This window comes from Ixodes scapularis, unplaced genomic scaffold, assembly GCF_016920785.2.
Source record: "Ixodes scapularis isolate PalLabHiFi unplaced genomic scaffold, ASM1692078v2 PGA_scaffold5__190_contigs__length_132052651, whole genome shotgun sequence".
NCBI lineage: Eukaryota > Metazoa > Arthropoda > Arachnida > Ixodida > Ixodidae > Ixodes > Ixodes scapularis.
In genome coordinates this window covers 71,591,498-71,601,995 of record NW_024609880.1, presented here as the reverse complement: position 1 = coordinate 71,601,995, position 10,498 = coordinate 71,591,498, and positions in this window count along the sequence as shown.

Below are 10,498 nucleotides of genomic sequence, written 5' to 3'. Positions count from 1 at the left end.
CTTTTTTGATAGTTGCCAGCAATGCCACATGTGAAGAGTGCTTTGGCAAATATTGACGCCAGTCCCCCCCCCCCCCCCCCCCCCCCCCCCCCCGATCTGCTGTAAGCATCTCTGTCTTTCCTGCTGCCCTCCTCCCCTCCACGCGAAGACGCTGCGCATGCGCACTTGCGACCAATGGGCGCGGGAGGTGTCCGTCATTGAACTGCAAGCGCTTCCCATGGTTTGAGATGGGCGTCCCCTTCTACAATCTAGGCTCTCTTTGCTTACAGCTATAGAAGCGACACCTTATAAAACCCTAGATTATCCTTGTGTATCTTGCATGCTACATAGATTGACCATCGCCAGTGTCTGCTCGGAAGTGACACTCTCATCAATAAAACTATCCAGATAGATGATGTCACGCGGCTCCTCACGTTGTTACGTGATATTATGAGGTCATATGACACTATAATATCACGTGACAGTGTGCCGTTACGTGACATTGTTACGTCACAATACATCATGAAATCACGTGACAACACGGACGCCCTGCATCATCAGAACGCGCGTAAAATTATCTTTGCAGAAAGCAGAGGCCATATTCAATAAACGACCTTACGCCAAGATTGTCCTACGCCAAAACGTAAGAAGAAATTCGTATCCACGAAATGAAATTATCGCAACTTTTGCGCAGGTTCCGTTGGAATCCTACAACAGCTCCGGAGCTGTCTTACGCACTTTTTACGATCAAATCAACACGGCTTACAGCGTAGCTCAGCCACTGGGTCGCGATGACAAACGGACAGTTATTTCTCTACGTGCTCTTCTTGAGAGTCCCGACTTCAAGAAGCCAGAAAAAAGAAAGAAGTACTTGAAAGTGACCACGATGAACATAAACGCTGGATCCACAAACACCCGGGAAAAGCTAGAACGGCAACGATCCCAACGACCAAGCGACCGTCAAGGGCGAGCTCGGCAGAACATAGGCCTAGCAGGCACTCCGACCTGCTCCGACGCAGCGTTGCTCCTACGGTCCTTGGCCAAAACCGCTCGCTCACGACCGGCTGGCTTGCTGAATGGAATATGCTCGCGTGACCCTTATGGATCCTTCCCGTATTAATATTTTGATCGTTGACCTCAATATTAGATTAAGAGGTCAATCTATTCCCACTGTCATCTCCTTGTTTTCCGAGGTAGCGGTGACGAACGGTGTCGTCGAAAGGAAACTCTCATCTATTCTATTTCCTTGTTTTATGTGATACAGAGCTGAAATAAACGCCATATGGATTACCTTCGCAACACGGTATGTACAGACAACTCAACTGTACAGTGTACAGTGTACTCAAACATAACCCGGGAGTGGTGGCCGGAGAGACTGCATGTGCCATCCACCGGCTCACTCTGGAAGCTTATGCCGCTGTTGTTTTCAGGAGTTACACTCCCAGCTCCGATACAATCACTGATGCGTGACTCGGCGATAAAAAAAAAAAAAAAAACGCATTTTGATTGTTTTTGTTGTTGTTTAAAGAAGGTCGCCTTTATTATACTTCGTTTCAGCTTCGGTCCGAGCGCGCCAATGTTATGAGCCGAAGGGCCAATCAAACAGCGAAAGAGGCACAACGTCATGGCGTGCTCTCCGCAGTTCATAGGACCAGCCGCTATTCGCCGTCTCTCTGTGCGTGCTCCTCCGCCGGCTAGACCTATCAAGCGCAGAGGGCACGCCATGACGGCGCGCTTTTTGCGCTGTTTGATTGGCCCTTTGGCTCATAACATCGGCCGCGCTCGGACCGAAGCTGAAACGAAGTATAGAGAAACTGCAATATCACCGAGATATGGTAGCCCGGCATGGTAAATGCGTAGATGTGACTTAGCAGACTGGGAAAAAACAACAAAACAAACAAGTAAAAATTTAAAGCGCGGGTGATAAAGAAAAGAACGAGGAGGTCGTGCGATAATTGTATCGGGGACTGGCGACAATCCCAAGAAGAGCCGGCTTATTCTCTGCCGCATCATTGATTTAATCGCTAGACACCTCTGCTATCAGTTTCGGCCACCGCTCCCACGTTATGTTTAACAGTTGAGCACACTGTATACTTTGTTATTAGTATGCCATTTTATTCCGACATGACGGTACGTCACTGTCGAGCTATAAGAGTTCGTGGGAGCTACGCGATGCCGGTCTAATTTTTATTTGCCGAGTGTCACGTCAGTATCGAGTTGCAATCGTACAAGATCGGTCCCGAAACACTTACCAAGACGCGGTCTAACAGAGCGAATCCAGCACTTCAATCAAACGCGCGCGTCCGCTCCGAGGGTGAACAGGTATTTACGTGGCTCTTGCTGACACTCTTGCAGTTCAAACGTATCTTCTTTAACGTCGGCTCGCTTCTGCCTCTCTGAGGCGCGAAAAACACCGCGGCGATTTGTTTCTATCTACGCCGCTTTGCAAACGACTGGCACAGGCCGTCTTCTTTTAGCAACGATGACAGTTGTGTAGACCTCGTAGCGATCGAGTTCGGAGCCGTCAACGAAGGCGGTTATCCCGGCCTCGGCATTCGGGCCTGTTGAAATCGTGTTAGCGTGGACATATCACTGCACGGACACGAACCCCAGAAAAACGGTGGCGGAAAGGCCGCCTTTGTTTGTTACGAAAAAATGAAAGCCGTTTACAAATCCCTGTAACGCCGAATTGGAGCGCAGCTCCTGAGGAGGAGTAGGGAAGGGTACTAAGGGGGTACACGTCACCTGCGGGTAGTCACGTGACCTCGGGGGGGGGGGGGATCACGTCACCCTCGGGGGGGGGGGGGGGGGGGGGGGGGTCACGTGATCTCGGGGGGGAGGGGGGTCACGTGACCTTGGGGGGGTTGTCACGTGATCTCGGGGGGTGGGGGTCACGTGACCTCGCGGGGGGTTCACGTCACCTCGGGGGGGGGGGGGGGGGTCACCTGACCTCGGGGGGGTCACGTGACCCCCCCCGGTTACGCCGACGCCAACGCCGACGCCAACGCCGACGGCGACGCCGACGCCGCTCAGGCTGGAAACGGGCCCCTAAGAGCTGCGCTCTAAAATACACGTGCTCCGAACTTATCCGAACCATGCCGAGCTCTCCGATTGTTTGCTCGTGTTGCCGAAGACGAAGTCGCCATACCAACAGCCCGCTCTCGAGGGGATCGGGAGCTTACGGTACACCGGAAGTTCTAGTTTTTCCGTACGAGAACGTCGCTTTCCTCCTCTCACTCAAGAACGCGTTCGTGAATATCGACTTCTCGTCTTCTTACGATGTTCTTAACTTTGAACTTTTCAGCTAAGTTGTCGTAACCCAAGATCTTCGTGAATCTGGCCTCTGTTTCGGCAGATAAAGGAAAACCAGTTCGGCAGTCCGACCACAACAACCTTTTCTTTTCTCCCTACGAAACTTCCAGCTTCATCCCCACTGCCCATCCGTGGAGCTCGCGGGTGAACGCAAGATGAAGAACGACGTCGTGACTCACACCACCCATTCACGATGCCTGTGACGCTGACGGCTCGTCGCTCTGTGATGACCATAGAAGTGTTACAATCTGCGCTAGAGGTTCAACTGGCGCTAGTGTGCTGTCGCAAATTGAAGCAGACAGCAACCACTCGAGTATTGATTTCCAGTAATATATTACTCTAGGAAAAATGAGTGAATTTTTTCCCTGCCTTCGATTATTAGAACAAATATCCTGAATAATTCGTACGTACTAGGTAACTTGGAACATTACTCATCCAGGCAGATGAAATAATTGGCCACTTACTGTGTTCTTCTTTCAAATTCACTGCATTAAAAACGGCGCTAACACGGCTTCGTACATGCATTTATGTGCGCTGTCGGGTACTGTTAGCTCGAACACGACGTCGGCACTTTTCAGCATGGGGCATATAGACGCTTTTAACACGCGCACGGTGAACACGCGCCAGATTGAGCCGCCTATAGGAGCCGTCATAGCCGAGCTCCTCTTGTTTTACCGAAATGCTGAGCCACAGACGCGGGCGTTTACGAGCCTCGACAGAGGCCTATGATGAGGAGAAGGACGCAGTACCACCTAAAGTGGTGATAACCCGTCCTGCTGTTGTAATGATGAAGTGAAGCGAACGGAATAAGAGGAAAGAAAAACTGAAAGTCGGTTATGGCGGTGCCCATGCACAGCTGCCTGAAAGCGTCTATACGTGCCAAACGGACGAAGGACATCTGGAATGCCAAGAAAGACGGCAAGAACTACGCAGTAGCACATGGATCAGAAACTCCATGTGCGTGCACGATGAAAATTAATTGAAGGCCACGTGATATGGTCCGAGTTAAAATGACTAAGTGATGCTTTATTCTTTCTGCTCTTTGCGAATATGCTTGATCTACGTTCAAAGAATCAACAGCACTTTCGAAATCTTTGAGAACAAGTGCCTGATATAAGTTGCCAGGCGTAGAAAATAATAAAGAGAGATACCCCTCATAGCCCACATACTTTATTCTTTGCGTATTGAATGTTTTTAACTGCTCGTGAAGATGGAAGACGAGGTCATTTTCATATAGAGACAGGACTGGCATATTAGCCACATATAAGCCTCACTGGAATGCTGGCGAACCTTGAAAACACTTTGCATTCCTTTCGATTGTTATTTTGCTTAAAATCGTCGCTCGTTTTTACACCTGTGCTGTGGAACACAGGTTTGGGCCTAAAATATACCGAAGTTAAACATCGTTCACTGATAAAGAAAAATGCGTTAACTAGAGAAATTACGCTTATACAATGTTAATAAAATAATAATAATAATAAATCTTTATTTTGTTTCATCCCTGAAACGGGGGACCAAGACAAAAAGCTGCGGCAGCAGCTTGACGGAGGTCCTGGCCCCCTTTACAGCAGGCGATTCCTAAGCAATTTCAAAAACGAACAAAAATGCTACATTGAGAGAAAGAACACTATTTTAAATGTACAGACCATAGACCAAACAAAAACAATAGAAAAAATAAAATTAATACATTCATTGTGGTATACAATGGTACAGTGATCCGTATGCCTTAGCATAGATGCTATAAGGTAGATACTATTAGGTAAAACCAAAATAACAAAAGGGTTCCGTATTATTTTCCGGCGAAGTGACAAAATGCACGCGCGTTTCGCCGTAGGAATGCACAGGAGCACCGCAAAAGTAGACTGGTTGCTGTCTGCTTCAATCTGCGTCACGGAAGTCGCATGGACACTATCGCCAGTTCAATCTCTAACGTACATTGTAATAACTATAAACGCTTTACACACGCGCCAAATTACAGGCGCCATTGCTGACCTTCTCTTGTCTTACCGAGATGCCGAGCAACTGAAACGGTAGTTGACGATCCTCTGCAAACGCCGATGCTTTAGAAAAGGACAAAGTTGAATCTAATATGGCAATAACCTGGCCTGCTATGGTAATGATAAATTGAAATAAACGAAATAAGAGGAAACAAAAACTGAAGGTCAGTTCTGGCGGCGTCCATGCACTGCTGCTGCAAAGCGTCTATATGGTGATGACTAGGGAGGAGGTTGCCACCTCGCGGCGAGCGACGGAGTTAGCGTAATTACGCTCGTGCTGTTAAAAAGCCCGTCGAGTGGGACAGCCGGAGAAGTTTTCGTCTCGCCCGACGCGCCCGACCGCGGACGACCCATGGCCTCCGAGATCCCGAAGCGAGGCGCGCGCTTCGGGATCTCGGAGGCCATGGAGGACCTCAGATAATTGGCGCAGCTGCTACTAGATGGCGCCACTTACCCGCAATTCGTAAGGTGCCTTCCGGGACGACAGCACTAATCGTTTAAGGCCTGCTCTCTACGTCATCGTACGTGGATGCCCGATCCGCCCCAGGTGGCAAACAGGCTGAAGCTCGACGGGGGTCATCGCAGAGCGGTTGAGGCGTCCGTCTTGGCGTCGCCATGCGCAGGCGTCGCACTCGTTGCGAGACGTCGCAAGATGCGCTGGCGGCGATGCTCACGCAAGCGAGGCTGCACGTAGTGATGACGTTTTTGGGGGGGAGTGGAAGAGGGTTCGTCTTCTAGGCGACCATTAGCTCATCTATCTCATCACTACCGCACGAATGAAATGTGGAGCATTTATTCGCGGTGGTTATGTTCTTTTTTTTTTTTTTAACGAAAGATTGATTTGACAAACCTACCTTTGCATGTTGATGATGCACGGGTCATACAATTGCGGACAACTTTCTAAGTTTATACAGCCAAAGCTATGGGTGCACGTGCGCTTGCGGATATTGAGCGCCCATCAAAGCAGTGCACGCTCACTCTTCGCTCCTGAAGGGGGGGATCGGTGGCCGAGTGGTCTAGCGCACACCAGCTCGGAGCACGTGGAGCGAAAGCTCGCGCTGCAGAACCCAGGATCCTGGGCTCGAGCCCCACCCCTGCCCGTTTCGATCTGGATGAGCATCGTACCGGCGTGCGGTCGTCTATCACTACTGCGTGGTGCACGTTAAAGAACCCAGGCTAGCGGCTGTATCGCACTGGCTAAATTTCTCATCTACAGCTGGGAGACTCGTCGCCCCTATGAGGCAGACCAAGTTCTAGGCTGTATAAACACACACACAACCCAATTTTTTTTCGCTCCTGAAGTGCCCCAAAACGTTTCCTCGAGACTAGTGCGACACTGTTTGCGGGAACGAGAATCGCCTTATTAGTCTTTTTTTTTCCAATTTAAAGGCTGTTATAACAGTTACGGATGAAGTGGAACATCCACATTCGGGACGTTAACTTGATCAATAAGATGTTTTTTTAGTCAACACCCTTTAAACGTAAAGTATAAAGATTTATCACAGATTTCATGTTTTCGCTAGCAGTGTCGGCCATTGCTATACATTGGTTTAACCCAGGGCCGTAACCAGGGGGGGGGGGGGGGGGGGGGGGGTTAGGGGTTCTGACCTTCCCCGAAATTTTTTTCTGGGTACGGCCCTGGTCAATGCACTTGCAGTCAGCCGATCTTAATCTCCACCTCTGCGCACGCGCAGTGGCGCCGGTCGGCTACCGGGTACCAAACCGTTACCGGATCTCCGGTTTGCTGCAACTCTCCATTATATGCCACTGATGCACATGATTCATAGGCGAAAATAAGACAATATAGACACTTTCAAAATGGCCGCCGTTGTCCCCGAAACCCCCCCGCAATGTTTTTCTGGGTACGGCCCTGGTTTAACCTATTACCGCTCATCCAATAAGTGTCAGAGAAGAACTACTCTTTAGTCATTCAGAAAATGACGAGTCGCCTCAGGAGAAATACACATTTCGAATCCTTTAAACCTCTTGAGGTGTCCGTTGAACTCGGCGCTTACGATCTGCCTCAGCGCAGCGCCGTTATCGCAAAAATTCTTCATAAACTAAATTGGCGTGTAACTGTAGACCCAGTCAAGTTTTTCCCTCTAAATCTAGCGGGGAAATTGATTGGTAAATAACTACGCTACAATTCAAGCTTTCGAGCTGTACGAGGCGCAGTCAAAAAGTTTCGAGGCTGAATTTGTAGCGTAAAAAAAGAAAATACTGGCGGACGCAGCACACCTCCTGGCGCAGTGCACGAGGCTAGATGACCAAAGAACACAGCTCCGTGCAAGGTACACCGCCCTCGGATTACCTTGCAACACTGAGGAAGAAATGCTACGCCCAAGAGGACCCAGAGCAAACAACGACAGGGCTCTGAGGCACTTATTGCTTTCTTAGAAGTCACTGCCTTACTAAACCTCCTGTAGTGCTACTAAACCTCCTGTAGTGTGACGAAAGGCCGAACAGAAACGAAAGCGCAGCACCACATAAACACGTCAAGCACGAAAGACAAGATTCTCAGCATACGACTTAGTCATCTTTGTACCCTCCTGCCGGACTTCCGAACCTCCAGAAAACTTTAAAAGTAAACATTTGACAGAGATCTGTCTGGTTGGGAGTAATTAATATTAAAAAATTTGAACACCAACCAAGCCCTTCTGTAGGGACCCAACGTTTCAAGGCCAATTCGGCCTGTTCTTCAGGGGCGAATTGGCCTTGAAACGTTGGGTCCCTACAGAAGGGCTTGGTTGGTGATCAAATTTTTTAATACTCCAGAAAACTGCGTTGCCGCAGGACACCTAGAGGGCACACGCCACGGCATCGGCACAGCTGACCTCTTCCTCTGGGATGAAGATAAATCACGATCATACCACCTTTCCAGCGGCTTGACGTTGAAGTGTTGGCGGTTTATTGATTGTTTTATTAAGTGTGGACAACTTATGAAATATTTTTTACCTCTCACATCCTCTACTACACTATCTCTTTCTCAACCCTTCACCTTCGCTGTGCAGGACGGTGACAAGAATGCGCACACTAGCGTCCTACCAACTGTCCTGCATACTTTCCAAAAGTAATTAAAATACATTGCCAAACAAACAAACAAGAAAGCAGCACGGTGATACGCGTGCAGCAGTCGAAGACGGGGATCTCCCAGTGTTATTATGCCAAAAGGCGTAGACCTGACAGACCTGTGAACATTTGGGGCTGCGCTACACGAGTTTTCGTGACCACGTGCACGAGCACAATGGCGATTTCACTACAGGCTGCAAACCAGAGCGAGAAAGAACGTCAATTCTGTGTGAAACTCGACACGTTCGAAATGATTCGGCCGGCTGATTTCAAGAAGCAGTGAATCGCGCGAAGTGTTTTTTAGTTTCACTCGCACCTCAAGAATGGCAGAACACGAAGAGAGGTAGGGCGACCATCTCTGACCTCCCTATTTTTAGATATTCAAACGGTTGTTCGCCGCACTAACATCCATTTGAATATTTTATTCCCTCGCTGCATGATGCTTTTGCGCAAAAACCACAAGCGCCGCAAAACCTCCGGTGTTGATATACGCAGACTGGAAGTGTTCAAGGTCTTCCTGACAAATGACACCAGCGTATCAATGGGTTTTCTTGTCTAAAGCAGTCACAAGCGGGCACAACGCATTTCGTGACACCCTGCAAACGGGAATAGATTCGCAACTTTTTTGGTGGTGACCGCCAACCTACATCGGGATTTTCCACGTTGAAGTTGGAGAGGGACATAAGAGCTGGACCTCAGCTCGAAGAAGCTCAAAGGAGGTCAAACATTCAGTACCGCACGACCCTGAAAGGGATTCATATCGCTTTGCCAGCAGATTGCTTTTACTTGGTTCCGAGCCGTAAGGGCTTTAAGAACAAACTTCCTCGGACGTGGCAGCGTGCGCTAAACAACGAGATTGTTTGCGGCGCCGACTTTCCACGGCTATTTCTGCTTTTTACCACCATCTTTACCTACCCGAGATTCTGTCAAAACTTCGTCACGGCACCAGTGTCTGTCTGTTCATAGTCGTTTCTTGTGCAGCGACGTCGTTATCCAACAGTGTTGTCACTGTTGGTTAAACGCGTGAGTAGCTCCTGCAGTTAGGCTTAATGCAGCTGACAAGGCATTTCGATGAACATTGCCTGCTTCTCATAGCCAGTGCATGTGCTCACACACCTGCCCCTCGCACCCGAATGCATCGGGTGCGAGGGGCGGGTGCAGGGACATTCTATGGGTGGCCGGGGGTCGCCTTGATGCCGACATAAAGATCAGAGGAGTTTTGGGTCTCACGGTGGTCGGCTGCTTCTTCCCACGTTACGTGCGACTAGCCCAGAGCCACCCGCAACCGGGTGTCAGAGGTGGTTCGTGACAGCAGCCGCCACGTAACCTGAATGCCACAGTCAAACCATGGCAGAGAACAAAGCTATCTCCGACGCCACCACGGCACTGCTCCATCAGCCCTTCGGTGCCACGGAACTAACGCCTTCTCCGAACTTCTACTTCTCGAATCCCAGCACTCGGAAGCAATGGGTGATTCAATTCGAAGGTTAGAGCTACGCTCCCCGACTGCATCGAACATCTGGCGAAGTTCCGATGAGAACACTTCTCTACGCCATGCTGTTCAAGGAAGCACGTCGCATCCTTGAACCGCTCACGCTGATTCCCGCGGACTGGGGCTCGGTAGAAGTTATCAAACAGAAGTTCAACGACCACTTCAGTCGTCTGTTGGACGAGGTCTACGAGAGCGTTTGGTTTCACAGTCGAGACCAAGAGCTGGTGGGTCGGTGGACAGCTTTTACCCCGCGCTTCGTACACTAATCAAGAAATGGCACTACCTGTCCGCGGCTATGGAAGACCGTCGGGTGCGAAACCGCTTCGACGTAGGTCTTCTGAATTCTCGTCTCTCGGACAAGCCCTGATGCTGTCCGAAGCTTACGCTAGAGGAAGCAAGGTTACAGGTGCGAATTCACGAGGACGCCGTGAAGGCCCGAATCGAAGTTTTTCAGAATGTGTCGGATTCTTCAGATGTGGTCGCCGAGGTGAAGGTCAAGTAAGGTCATCGGAAAAATTCGTCTTTGAAACCGAAGCTTCGCAAAGGAGAGGAGTCGTTGGCATCTAATTCCGCCGCGAAGAACTGCCGGTTTTGTGGGAAAGAGAGCCATCAACGCTCCGAGTGTCCCGCTAGACATGCGAAGTGCCGG